Here is a 14,717-nt window from a genome sequence, read left to right on the forward strand (position 1 = left end):
TACTCTTCATTTATCTTGTCTTTTGTGGCTATATTATTTAAAATGCCAAAGGTTCAGACAACACAGATAAGTCAAATTCCATGAACTTTAATGAGAATACTTTATACTTCAAACTCAAAATAGGCCTCTTGTTTGAGGAGAGAATCAGCTTTAAAGATAACTGTGCAAAGAGTGAAATTGTTGAATGAGCCATTTGGTAGAACAAGTTTTGAATGATGGTGAACACAAGTTCTTTTCATGAAGCAGACCTCTGACTGTTTGAGGATGGGTTAATCTATTTTAAAAATGTTGAAACTCATAAAGCATTCTAACATTTTTATGTAAAGACCGATGCTGCTGAATCTATATGATCATTTTTACATAGGATGTTGAAAAATAGAGATTACAGAATTAAAGAAAATAACTACCCAAGTTGCACTGGAAATAAGCACCACTAATTTATCCACTTCCTATTCTATAGAATGTTATGTTTAAGAAAAGGAAATTTAAACAGATTTTTTTTAATGACAGGATCATTTTATTTTAAGTTGAACTTCCTCTTTTCTGTGTACATCTGTATATGCAAAGATCTGAGACTGAATTTGCTTCTCAAGCAGAATTTATATTGACACCACATATGATGTAACGTACAGATGAAGTGTAGTGAGAAGAAATGAATTTCAGCTTTCATCTGCATTTTCATTTCAGTACATATGTCAAATGCTTTGCTTGGTTTAGATAAAGGTCAAGAAAGCATGGATTTTCTTTTTATCTTAAGAGTTTTTGTAAAGCTGAGAAAACATAGGTAGAATGATTTAGAAATTAGTTTCTTTCAAAACTCTGTACAGTGGTTCATTTAATTCCTGAAAATATTGTTTAAATGTTGAAACATATATCCTCCATTGATAGAGCTTTAACTACTCTGTCTACAAAATAGAATAAGGCAAAAATGGAGAATATGATCCAGTCCACCATGAACTATTATATAGCAACAGAGCAGGTACCAAGTACAGCAGTACTGCAGTAAAAGGAAAGTTAAAATAATAATAATTTGGTCCAGGAACCAGAAAACCCACGCGTCAGCTGGACAAAAGTCAGTAAAGCAGTCTATAACTGATGATGATAATGACTCAACAGAGATTCACAACCACAAGTTATCAAGGTAGCAAGGGATGAAAAACTACTTGAGTACTCCTGTAAGAAAGCAGTCAATGACTTTTCCCTCCCTACGGGTAAAATCAAATTAAAAAAAAATATTTTCAGAGGAAAAAGTATAGAATTAAGAAAAATGAGTAAATCCCCTTTTACTCATTGCTTATCTCTGCAAATAGGCCTGGATAAATGTTAGATGTAGAAAAGTTGCACTAATTGTATTTCTAAAACTAATTACTATCACTAACCAAAGTGAATAATAAATGGAATGACTTGATTTCAATGATGATATCCATCTAATAAGCATTAACAAAAAATATATCAATTTCTTCACTAATTTCATTATATATCATTAAGACAATATCAAGTTATTCAAGCAGTCCAGAAAAATGCTTTTCAGCAAGATATGTTTTAACAAAAAAAACTGAATTGCTTGAAGAGTGAAATTAGTTGTGTCAGCATATACATATATAAAAATAACTAATACATTTAACAAATTCTTCCACAGAAATGCTTCTTTATGAGTGTATATGAAACATGAACAAGGAGAAAGGAAAAAAAAAAAAAAAAGAATTCTGAGATTTAAAATATAGCATTACTTCTTTTCTAATTAGACTGGAAACTTAAAAAGGTTGGAATACTTGGTAAAAGTAATTTTTATAAAATATTTTAAACAGACAAAATTCTGATTTCTTTATCTTCTATAAAAACCTAAGTCTGGAATTTAGGGGTTGAAACTAGATGATCTTTGAGGCTTTATTCAACCCAGGCAATTCTATGATTCTATGCATTTCAGTCTGTTTTGAATATATTTCGATGCCAGCATCTTTATATTTGAAAGTGATTCAACTGTGTGCTGTTTGGTTAACGTAAGCCTAAGTATGTACAGCAGTATACACATGGCACATTCACACATTTTAGAGTGAGATAGGAAGTAAATATATTGAGACAGAACCAGAAAACAGTAAATAGCACTCATGTTTACATAAATACTTTGCTCATTTGGGGGAAAAGATTAAACTTTGCATTTTTATTCCCTTAAATCATTTAAGGTGTAAATAAAATAACAGCCAATGGATTTTTTTCGTTTTTTTTATGAGTCTTTTCAGAGAATATCATAACTAAAAGAAACCCAAAACTGGGAACTTTGTCCTTCCTCATTGAAGACCAATTGACTTTACTAGCATTGAGGCTAAGAAATTGTCGAAATTAGGTTTGAACTTCATACTGAGTAAGTAGCCCTATCTGCACTCCTTACCCAGATACAATACTGATTATTAATAAACTGGTAATCTAGGGGAGAAACATCAGGGCTCTCAAGCACTTTTTAAAATCAGACAGGAGGACTGCATTCAAGGAATAATGACAGCAAGGAAAGAATAAAATTGCAACTGTCTTTCTTACTATTAAAAAAAAAAAAAAAAAAGAAAATTCATTTCCAGCAAAATGGAGTCTCAGGTACTCTTCACACAGAAGAACAGGAAGTACTGTCTTTTCTTTTTTGAAACACGTATGAAGATAAATACTTTAATTGGTAAATTAGAAGCACCTGACAGATTTGAAGGAGATTTTCATCTCTGTGAACATAAGTCAGCGCTTGTAAAGAAGGTTAGCAGAACTTAAAGAGGACAAAGAATAGAAAAGAACCCATAAATTAAAGGCTAGATTTTTATCCTACTGGGAGAAGAATGGAAGTCCTGCATGAAAAGGCCTGTTTTGTCCCAATAACACACAGCAAGGTCTCTTCCGAAAGCCTTTCCACAATAACTTTGCACTGCATCCACTGCAAAGTTAGCACACCACTCTGCTAGGCTGGAGCAGCTGCAAGCAGCAATTAAAGTCGAATTTACAAAATGCAGGGATTGGTATTTTCAAAAGAAATGTAAATAAAAAAGATTTTGCATTTATCTCGAGTTTTCATTTTAAAGAATGAAGCTTGGAACATGGGGAGTCAATCTAAGCAATGATCTATTCTGAATATTAAGTGATTTGATATCATTTGATACCAAATGATAATTTTGACAAGGGAAGCTTGGAAAGCAATGATTGGGGAGGTTGAAAGCTCATTCCTGTACAGGTTTAAAAATAAATTCTCTGCATTAACTCAGTTTGAAGATGTAATGTGAACTTCTCTTCAGCTTGGCTAAGGAAACACCTGATATCTTGGTACAGAAAGAGGTTTTGTCCCTTTTCTCCAGAACGCTGGTGTGTGTTTTCATCTTCTGCCCCTTCACTCCAACTCTTAATTCCGTCTTTACACTTTTGGTTATCTTCACGATAGCGTACAGACAAGAAGCATGGCAACAGCCTTCCTACTTCTGCAGGCCAGAAGTAGCAAAGCACAGGAATGGCAATGGTCTAAAGCAGTCCCTCTCCTTTCCACTGCACGCTACGAAGCCCTCACACCCTGAAGGCAGGAAATGCATCCCTTTGGTGATGCCTATGCAGCATTTTCCCATTTACAATGCTGCAAAGCCGTGGATTTGTCCTAGCTAACATTTAATTCATAAAGGCTAGAATTAGACCTTGCAGAAGTCAATATGAGCACTCCATGGAATGCTGAGGTGCCATTTGGTCTGCAGGACTTGAAAACAAACCCATAATCCTTCTCTGTATGAGTCTGACAGTTCTAATATTAATTAGTTATCGTATAGCATCATGCATGCAGTGCTGGCAATTAAGGCAGAGTCAACAGTTTGACACTTCCAGGTTTAAAGTAAGATCGCATGGTTAATTAGGCTACAATTTGGTTTTATATGCTTCTAGAAATTGTTCAAGTAATGTTTGTGTACTATTATTGTTAAAGAATTAAAAATTGTCAAAGCATCTATACCTAATATACCTAAAGTTTCTGACATAAAAGGATAACACCTGGACTTTGAGAATGATCTTTTTAATGGAATCAGAAACAACATAATTCACATTTAAAACGGTGAATCTAAACAGGTTTGTTTAGGAAGAGGAAAACCAGGTTTCTCCCTGTTTCTCAGGGATAATAGATAATATTCAGTTTCTTTCTTTATGGTTTTTAGAAGCACAGCTGTACTCAATTAACCCGCTATTACAGATAAAAATATGATACATTCCTGAGTTCAACAGTGCAAGAATTTGTAGTTTAAGGACCACTCTACAAGAACTTTATATACTGTATGTGACACTGTGTCTGTTGCCAAAGATATGCATCTCAGCACAAATTGTCATTTTGAGAGTAATGCATAGCAGGGAACAACAGTAAAGTAGGAAAAAAAAAAAGCCACTACAACAGTGTAAGCTACAATAATAGAGTTTAGGATGTAATCACTTAGCTGCTGTCTCTGACCACAGTGGTAGAATACTACTTTCCAGCTGAGTTTAGTCTCTGAAGGTCATTAGAGATGTGTACCAATAAACATGCACTCTGCTATCAGATTAGCAGACAAAACAGTTTCCATGGCAACCATTGGACAAGAGAGCTCGCCTGAATTCAGCATTAATTTAAAATATTTTTTTTTCCTCCCTCAGTCTCCTTGGAGTCAGTACTGTGGAACACAAGTGCTTGCAAGCTCTCTAATCTGCGGCTGCCTTTGAAAACCCATCCAATGTGTGTTGAAGCTGAGCCAATTAACGTTACGAGAATTGGGTAAATTGCAGAGAATCTGGCAAGGCTGTGTTTACCAATTAGGGTTTTTTTTATGATGCAAATGTTGCACACCATGCATCAGGAATAAAAGCCAGCTATGCTGAATATGAAACTGTTAATTGCATTTTTCAGAGACACAGCTACAAGGTGAAACTAATCATACAAATGATAACTGGGTTTTACCACCTACGGTGCTTTGGTATTGCACTTTCACTAATCTCTATTAAAATAGCCCATAAATCTTTACAGCAATAGAGAATGCAGACTTTAGCACACCCTTATGAATTTTGGGGGACATCAGAACGATGGAAATTAGATATGGTTTAAAGGAAGGTAATCAAATTATTACTAATAAACTGTGACTTTTTTTTTTTTAAACAAAATACACATTTTTTCTACACGACAGAGAGAATTATAATCTGTTCAAAATACATGGAAATACTCCCAGTAAAAGCGTCTGGTAAAGATGTCAATGGGTAAGAAGTCTCTCTGATGAATCAGTACAAATGAAGACAGGGGAATGAAAAATTGCTCAGATCAAAATTCCTCAAGGAAATAAGACAGCATATAGAAAAGTTTACTAGATACTTTACAAACAGCAGGAAAGTCCAATATACAATGCCCCAGGCTGCTCATAGGATTTGGGCATACTTTAACCTGAAGATATTTTTGAAAGGAGTGTAATACTACTTATTTTTTAGCATTATAAATCAGTGTAGAAACAGCAGAGAAAGGGAAATAATTTAAACCTGATAACTCCACGGGTAAAACTCACCTTAGTTAAGCAATCAATGAGAAATATCTAGAAAAAGACACAAATTATGTCCTTCAATAAAACTTCTCACAGTGTAGCACTATTCAGAAACACATAGAAATTTTGTTTGAATTATGTTCTCCTCATAAACTTCTCAGTAAGGAAAACACCCAAGCAGATTAGTTTTCCACTTTTTTTCTCCTGTAGTGAAATTTATTCAGTAGATAAAAATACCTTATGTTGCATCTCTCAAATATTTAGAGAAAAAAAGCACCTTGAACTCCTTTCTTCTACCAATAAACCACAGATATTGCCACCAACACCACCACTGTCTCATCCATTTGCAAGTATGCAGTAAATTACAAATGCTTAACTAATTTATGGTTAAAAGGAAGGTATTAGAATTATTATTAATTACAGTTTTTTTGTTGTTTTCTGTGACAAATTATGTTAAACAGTGATGACAAATAAATCCAGAGCCTCAGAACATTTGAATAAGTCAGGTTAATTGTTTACAAGTTTGATAAAGACCACAGTAATTTTGGGACTCGAGTCCCAAAGTGCTCTTTCAGAAACTTAAATCAGTTCTTCTTTGCTTAAATTATTATTATTATTATTATTATTTTTAAGATATTTCCCATGCTTTCCCTAACTACATCAGTCACACAGAATTAGAAACAGACCAAAAATCTCCCGTCATCAACTAGTTAGTGATAAAATTGCCCCTGTGCCTACACCTGTCTTCTAGAAAACAATGTGAGAAGACAAACATTTGGAGAGCACAAATATTTGTTAAACTAATGTATTTTGTAGTCATCAGCACATGTACATGACACTTAGCAAAGGAAGAAAAGCATCAGGCAGAGAGGGGTTTCAAATAGTGCATTTAGAGAAGAGGATCAAAGTAAAAGCTGCAAAGAATAACCACAACTAGAGTAAAACACTAGACAACTTCAATTGAAAGTGGCATGGCTTAAAGTAACAAGATAATAGGGTTGAATAATGCAAATGACCATATCCCATGTGGGTTTGCGCTACAAGAGATCCTAAAACCACAGAAAATTAGGAAAAGGCATTGAAGGGGAGATTCTTGAAGAGATTTTCCTAAAAGAATAGAGAAAATGAGGACAGCTGGGAACCTTGAATGTACAGCAGGATGAGGGGCAAGGGAATGATTTGCTCTATAATAGGAACTGAGGGAAACAGTGACAATTGTAGAAAGTGCATGAAGAAAACTAGCGAGGAATGAATGGCCCATGTGTTTTTGAACTGTGCTAGCAATCAATCATCTATTTTCCAGCAAAAGACAAAATACACATTTGAATCGCGACTGCTCCCAGAGTGTGCTTAGCTCAGATCGGTACGGCATTAAGACAGCAAGAGAAACTGTCAGACCCGATAAAACGGTTATTAGGAAGGACTAGTTTTTGTGTGCTTCGGGACACAGATGGGTCATGTCAGAAATAAGCTGCTTCTGAATGACACACTTCTCTTGCCTCTCTTGTGTACTTATTTACTTGAGATTTTCATATTCTTGGGTTGATTAACAGGACACTAAAAACATCCAGCACCACTGGCACATAAAACTCTGAGCTAAAGGTTTGAATTCCGTTTGGAGTTTTCTTCTAATCAGGAATTTAGTGCATGTCTGTTCGCTCCTATTGTCCCTAATGTTCAAAGGCACAGATTTGTAAAACTTATTTTTCAAGAACTTAGCAGCTATTCAAACGTGGCCAGAAATCATTTTGATTTCTATTGTTGCAGTGCATAAATTTGAAGACCTTGGATCGTGGGCAAAAAAAGAAAGAGGAAAAATTAAAGTAATCGAGATAATAATCAATGGATAACAAAACACAATTGTTATGGAGGGTTATAAAGCACTGAAAAATCTGACTGATTATCTCTGCAAACAAGCTATCAGATTGCTGGAAATTGTTGGATGCTATTGGGAAAAGATAACTTTGCAATGAATGACAAAATTTTGATCTGTCTTTTGTCACTGAAGTTGTAGAGAGATGAACAACAAATCATCTGATTTTTAAGAAGGAAATCTCACTTTTAAATCATTTCTTGAACACCAGTCCAGTATCAGAGTATAAGAAAACTTACACTTTTGAATAAGGCTACTTGGCAGCAGGAAACAACTAGGAAAGTTAGAACATAAAGCAAGTATTACAAATTATCATTTTACAGTTGCAGGAAGTAAGATGCAGGACATTTCCCAATACTTGAACAATTATCTAAGAATAATTCATATGCACAGGTAATAAAGTCAAGGAAGCAATTTAGGCCAGAAGATCACCAAGATTAAATCTTCCAAAATTATCTCTTTTTTTTTTTTTCCCCCCTCTCGGATGGATTCATTTGTTTTTCAATTCTGTGGTGTTTTGCACATTGCCCAAGAACCACACAAATCCAATCATTTAAAATCATACAGCAGAAATAGACATTTCACCGTATTCAGAATATACCTGTGGTCAACAGGTGTACAAGTGATGCCTTCCTAGAAGATTGCCTGGTACTAAAAAGATAAGGAGAGGATAAGAAGGAATATAATAAACATTAAAATGATATCTGGTCAAACACTTGGCTTTTTCTGCCTTCTGAGGATACACTACTCCTTGTTCTTGATGTCAGCTAGCTGGACTCTTAAAGGTGTCATAGAAAGCATTTAAAAACAGAAAATAATTCATCTTAAGTGACTCAACAGGAAGAGGTACCCAATCTTTTTAAAGAAGTCTGAGCAAAATGGAATTATAATAGTGATTATGAGAAATAATACCATTATTTTCTCCATCCAGCTTCAGAGTTTGATATCCCAGAACAATAAAGTAGGTTTATACATAACCAGAAGTGGAAATGTATTCTAAGTATACTGGAAATGTGAGTTATTGCTTCTATGTTAAACAAGGAACTTCTCCAAGTTGTTTTCATATCAAGATGTTTTCTCCATTCCAGCACTGTGGTGACTGCAGTATTAAAAAATAAATACTGTTTATAGAGAGATAAATGAAGATACGAATGTGGCATTCTGCAAGCCACAGCCAGGAAAATTACTGAAATTTGGATTGAAATCATATGTAAAGAAAACTCGCTGTCATTTTTCCAGCAAGCATTTGAAATGCAACTACCACAGAGATTAAGCTACATCAGCAAAAGTCAGTAATATCATACCTGCCCTTCCAGAATCTGACACAGTTTCAATAAACTTCTATAGATGACTCAAAGTCCAGATGCTCTCCTTTTACTACAATCCAGTCTCTAGGGGTTATAGTTTCTTAACCTTCCTATATCAGTGATAAACCTTGTAATTACAATGCCTTCTTTTCTTGTCTAAAATGAATCTCATTTCCATGCTACTTCTGCTTCTCCCAAACTCTCATTCCCACTGAATTAAATTTTTATTTTCTGAATTATAAGATTATGGTTGATATGCACCAGAGCAACTCATTACAGCTCCTGCAAAAACAAAACAAAAGCCCACACACAAAACAAACAAACAAAAACCAAAGAAAAAAACAACCTATAGGCTGTAAAATTGAAAAGAAGCCTAAGACTAGATAATTTCTGAACCACTGACTATTAGCATTTTTAATCCGACCTGTGTTATTGTGTGTATGTGTGTACTATTGCTATTTGTGAAAAGTTACTGTAAGCCTAGATTTAAAAAGAACTGTTCCTTCAGTACAGGTCATCAATATCTCCACAGAGAAGAAGAGCAATCAAAGTACAGGATGAGACTGAATAGCGTACAATTTACAACACAAAGCAGTAAAGTGTTCATTAGATTTCAAAATAATCTGCTATACAGATTTGAGGTGCTACAAAAAGAAAAATAAAGTTCTGGTTTATTCCTGTAAGACTTTCACAAGTGGAGCTTGCAAAATTCACTCATTAAATAGAAAAGCTTCAGTTCTCTGAGAAGTAAGAATGAAAAGAACATTTTCACTTGTGGATTGGAAGTAAATGAAAAGAGATGATGCAAGAACATCCTTTAATCTATATTCCTAGACTTCTAGTATTGTTATGCCATTCACTACCCGTAATGGTATGGTTATCAAGTCAAAAGTAAACTCTCATGTACAAGATACATGAAGACTGTGTCAATTTTCAAAAAACTGAAAGGCATAAACATTTTGGAGAGTGCAACATTAATTTCCCTAGACATCTAAAGTTGTATAGAAAAGTGCAGGGTTAGCCTGCAGATATGAAATGATTGAGGGAAAAGGTGCAGACAGCTCAGATACACTGTGAACACTGGGATCTAGCAGTGACCTATCTTTGAGCAGGAAAGGATGCTCTGAGTCCAACTAGAGTCTCACTGAGAGGCTCTGCCAGCACATGTGACAAGCGATTTGGTTGTGTGGATTCACTATAATCATATGTATTCACTAGTCTGAAACAATCACAGAAGATAAAAGGCAAAAAAATACCTGGACCTTGCTAAAAAAGACCTCAGATAATCTGTGTTCGTGCTCAATTGTTAGTATTGATAGTTTATAGAAAGGCTTTGGTCTGTTTTTAGAAGGTGTCTTTAAATATTTTAATCAAATTTATAATAAGCTCAGTAAAAATACAGTGCTTAAGGAGAAGTGTAGCTACCAACTTTGCACATCTTCTGTATAACATCACTGAACATCTTCTGGCCTTAGAAGAGGAAGATGAATGATGTAAGCACTGGGAATTTTCGGTGTATGTTTGGAATAACCATAGTTAGAAATCTGTAATGTTAATTATACAAACAATATTTTTTATTCCATTCTCCTCAAAGCTATCAGTCAAAGATAAGTAACATCACTGAAATGCAAGAATGGAAATGTATGTTTAAATAGCGGACTGAAAACAGATGTGTAAACTAAAAAGAAAAATCAACAGATTTTCTTTCTTCATTTTCTTCCACGTTTCTCATTCTTCTCAAAATGTCTTCTCCAATAACTGCACAGTAATGACTGCTAGAGTGGCTGCTCAACAGCTGCAAATGTATTTTCTAACAGTCCTGAGATTCTGAAACAAGTAACCATGACATTCCATCGTCCCAGGGTAAACACAAATTATGTTTCTTGGAAATCTCCAAAACTTGGGAAGAAACCCTTACTGATAAATGCTTCCCTCATGTTTCCCTGTGTCTCAGCCCAGGCAGAGGTGGGAGGCATGACCTTCTTCATTGGTCCCTTACAAATGAACTGTTCTAAAGCCCCAATCCCCTGGGGTAACATGAGGAAAAGAAAATGTGATGCTCCCAGATCACTGGGGCTTCACATCAGTTGTAGCCATGTTTGAAAGATGAAACTGTCCTGTTTGAGATACCATCAGGACAGCCTACTTTTGAATAGCAAGGACAGGTTATTCAAAGTCAGCATCACAGAAGACAAGTTGTTATGATTCACAAGATTTGCACTTGCTTCTGTAACCTGAAGTTATTTAAATATATATATATATACATTTGTAACAGTTATGAGATACCATACTTGTTGAATCATTATTTGAGAAATACTGTGAGATTTAATAGCCCCATGTTAATCCACCTCAGGAGGACCTAAGGTGGAAACAAATCTACTTAACCTTTTATAAAGTTTCTGCCCAATAAACCTTTCCTCTACTGGTGATATGATAAAACAATCATATTTGGCAGAGGCTCATATGTCCCCCATATGTTTTCTGCCCTGGCTGAAATAAACACAACCACATATAAGTTAAGAAGTCCTCGTCAATCCCTGAATTTCAGAAACTGAACTGACTGATATATCTGGCATCTTGTAAGACACACCAGCATTCATTTCACTTCACTGTTTTCATTTGTAGTACTGAATACAATAATTCAAACATACTCATTTTCAGCAGCGCTATGGAGAAAGGAATGGACCTATAGTGCTTTAATGAAGACTCAGTTAAATTCCTGCTACAGCTACAAATATTCTCCAACCAAAAAAAAAAAAAAAAAAAAAAAAACACCCCAAAGAAACGGTAACAGCAAAAGAAAGAAAACCAGAGGACAAAAATCATTCAGCAGGCCAAATCCATTTATGTCTAGAAGAGATGCAGTAAGCTGTAAGAAAAATTCATATAATAACAAAGATAAAGATCAGAGAGAAATGTAAATAAACTGTTTTTTTCCAAGTATATATGACCAAAGTAAAGCTTTCTGGGTCCCTTCCAACCCAGGATATTTTATTCTATGAGAAAACCTCCTATGAATCCAGAACAAAAATTTCCCTTCAGTTTATTTTCTGTTGTATTGGTTACTTTTCCATTTCACTGACTTTGGTAATGGAGGCAATTGGTCGTTATTGACCATTTATATAGGGGCTCGTTGGCAGTTGCATTTTGAGAGAAAAAGTGCCTTTCCAAAAGATCATGTGTTGCTTTAAAGCATGTAGCAGTTTCAGTATGCCAAATGTACGTCGTGCTGTGAGCCATCACAGCAGTACACAGATATTGATTTAGATAGAAACCAGAGGGCTGGGGAAGATAGAAAGGGCACAGTGTGCTTTTTGATGTGTATGCATTATTTAGCTTTCATAGTTTCATCTGAAGTTAGTGTCTATTTAGATAAAATTATAGAATCGGTATCACTGCAGTCAATACAGGTACATCAAATTACTTCAGAACTAAAGAGATACAGATGATACAACTTATTTGTTCTTACAGCTCTCAAGAAAATGGCTTTTAATGATGATCTATTTTTGTTTCTATTCGAACAATATACCTGGAGAAAGTATTTCATCATATTGCGAGATACAAAGAATATTAGTCTTATCTGCTTGGTTCACAAATATGTACAATGGGGAATTCTACCACGTAAATTCCATTGATGCTAATATCAAGAAACCTCAAACGACTGATTTGAAATAACTAATTGAGAATTTCTGAAGATTGAAATTACTAAGATACACTGAAAATTGAAAGCAAAGGGAAAAAAAAAAAAAAGAACACAAGGAAAATGTATTCAACAAGAAAAGTGAAGAATTGGAAGGTCACAAGAAATCATAACATTTGCTTTAGTTACTTTAATCCACATTCCTTTTTTTTTTTTTTTTACTGTTATTTCCAAGTTTTCATGTAATGTATTTTACTGAAATAGATAAAAAGTACATCCTAGGCTCAAAACTGAAAAGCCAAAGTGAGCAAACTTGCTCTGTACAGCCCTTTTTCCCTTAGAAAACTACCATAAAAATCACACATATAACTCTTCCATTCTTTGGTGCAAGATCTGGCCCAAACAATCACAGTATTTTCACTATTTTATAAGTGCAGGAATGAACAGGAGCAAAAGCTGAGACCTTCAGAGGCCATAGAAAGGTATGTATTTAGAGCACCATATTTTGCAAGTCTTACCACACTTGTAGCATAAGACAACGAGGGAATGACTGACAAACATTAGAATTTCAGAATGCGGCCCTTATCCTTTTATTCACGTGTGATCATCAGCTACTAGGCATTTGTAGGAGATAGTCTAAATTAACACAATGTCTAAAGAATTGTTTTGTGAATTGCAGACCATACTGAAACACTGCACAGCATCAGATAACAAGCTGGCAAATAAATGTATTCACATGGAAACATTTATTTGGGTTAGTAGTGCAGAAATATTGACTTCTGAAAACACACAAGCAGATGATTCTTACACATTAGCCAACGGGATTTGAAAAATCTCTAATAATGTTGAGTAGCCTTTAAAGAACATGAAATGCTTTCTATTCTATCTTTCTACCAGAGCATTCAGTAGATTTTAAAATTTAGATTATGGTTCACCTCACACATAAGTTCTCTCCTTTCAAGGAACAATAAGCCAACTACATCTGTCACAGGTATCATCGTTACCTGGATTATATACATTCACATCATAATGTAAAGACTGAATACATTTAGTAGAACATTAAAAAAGCCCAAATGAATAAGTTCAAAACTACAAATTATAAAGGCAAACAATTTTTACACTGACAATTTCCCGTAAGCATCATAAGAACAGGAGTGGATACAATCCTCCAATTTTGCATGGTGTAAGGAGAAACATAATTTATTCAAAAAAACAAATTTTCCACATGCCATTAATGCCAGCCATTGCATTTTAAAACACAGATGATACCTTATCAGCATGTTATTCTTCTGGGCAGATTTAAATCTTTATCTTTTAAATTAGAATTCTGCCTTTATTATGGATGTTATTTATAACCTAACACAGAAGTGCACAAATAAACAGAAAGCATACATTCTGACATGGAATTGCATGTGAAAAACATTGCTCTACTGCCTTCTTTTCTATTAACCATTTTCTAATTTAGAAATCCCTTGAAGGCCTTAGCTAAATTAATGACTTAATATCCAGCAAAACTTCAAAATGACATTTAAATTCTATTTATATAATAAAATATTGCTTCTCTCAAAATCTAAGTCACATTGAAATCACGTTTTATCTAAAACAATAATAATTAAACCCCACTCCCCCCCAACAACACACATAGACATCAGATCTTTTCCAAATTACTGGCAGAATATTTGTGATAGCAAGCCAAAGCCATGAACCTTACACTGAAAATAACACTTAGGGAGACAGGCAACTAAGGATCATCCCTTCCCAGCCTTAGACCTTATAGAAACAATGAGAACGGAGAGTTGCCCAGCATCATTATTTGGGGCCTGGGTCCAGCCAGTCTTTTCTGTGCACTTTTCCTGCTGAAAACATCACAAGAACAGCTGCTTTCATAGGATTTTTCATGAAGTCTCAGGGGATCTTCTTGTTATGTTACTGCAGTATACTGAATGACAGTCAGCCAGCAAAAACAAGAGCAAGATCCAAAGAGAGGAAAGTGTGGGGATAGGGGACATAAAAAGACAGGGAAGTAGAAAGAAAGATAAAGAAAAATGGATTACAAAAACAGAAGGGATCAGAGAAGACCAGCAAAAATACATTGCAGAAGTAGAAAATGAGGTAAAGAAATTTAGAGGAAAGATTTTTTTTTTTAGATGAGAAAAAAGAAAAACAGACGACATAATGCAGAACTCATTCAAATTTAAAAAGGCTTAAATATAAGAAGAGTTACAATGGAAGGACTGAGTGAGGCCGATGTGAAACTTGCAATAAAATGCAAGAGATGAATACAAATCAGATGCCACCTAGCCAGAAAGACAGAATAATCAAATGGTGAAGAATAAATGACATTCACAAAGCTAAGAACACGTGTATAATTTTATTTTCCATTAGTAATAGAAACA

General features: G+C 34.7%; 1 protein-coding gene across 6 annotated transcripts in view; it reads right to left on the reverse strand.

The window, feature by feature from the left end:
• Positions 1-14,717, reverse strand: part of PTPRN2 (protein tyrosine phosphatase receptor type N2) — a 620,450-nt gene that overhangs the window by 298,328 nt on the left and 307,405 nt on the right. The window lies entirely within an intron of this gene.

This window comes from Tympanuchus pallidicinctus, unplaced genomic scaffold (assembly GCF_026119805.1).
Source record: "Tympanuchus pallidicinctus isolate F22 unplaced genomic scaffold, pur_lepc_1.0 scaffold3, whole genome shotgun sequence".
NCBI classification, from domain to species: Eukaryota; Metazoa; Chordata; class Aves; order Galliformes; family Phasianidae; genus Tympanuchus; species Tympanuchus pallidicinctus.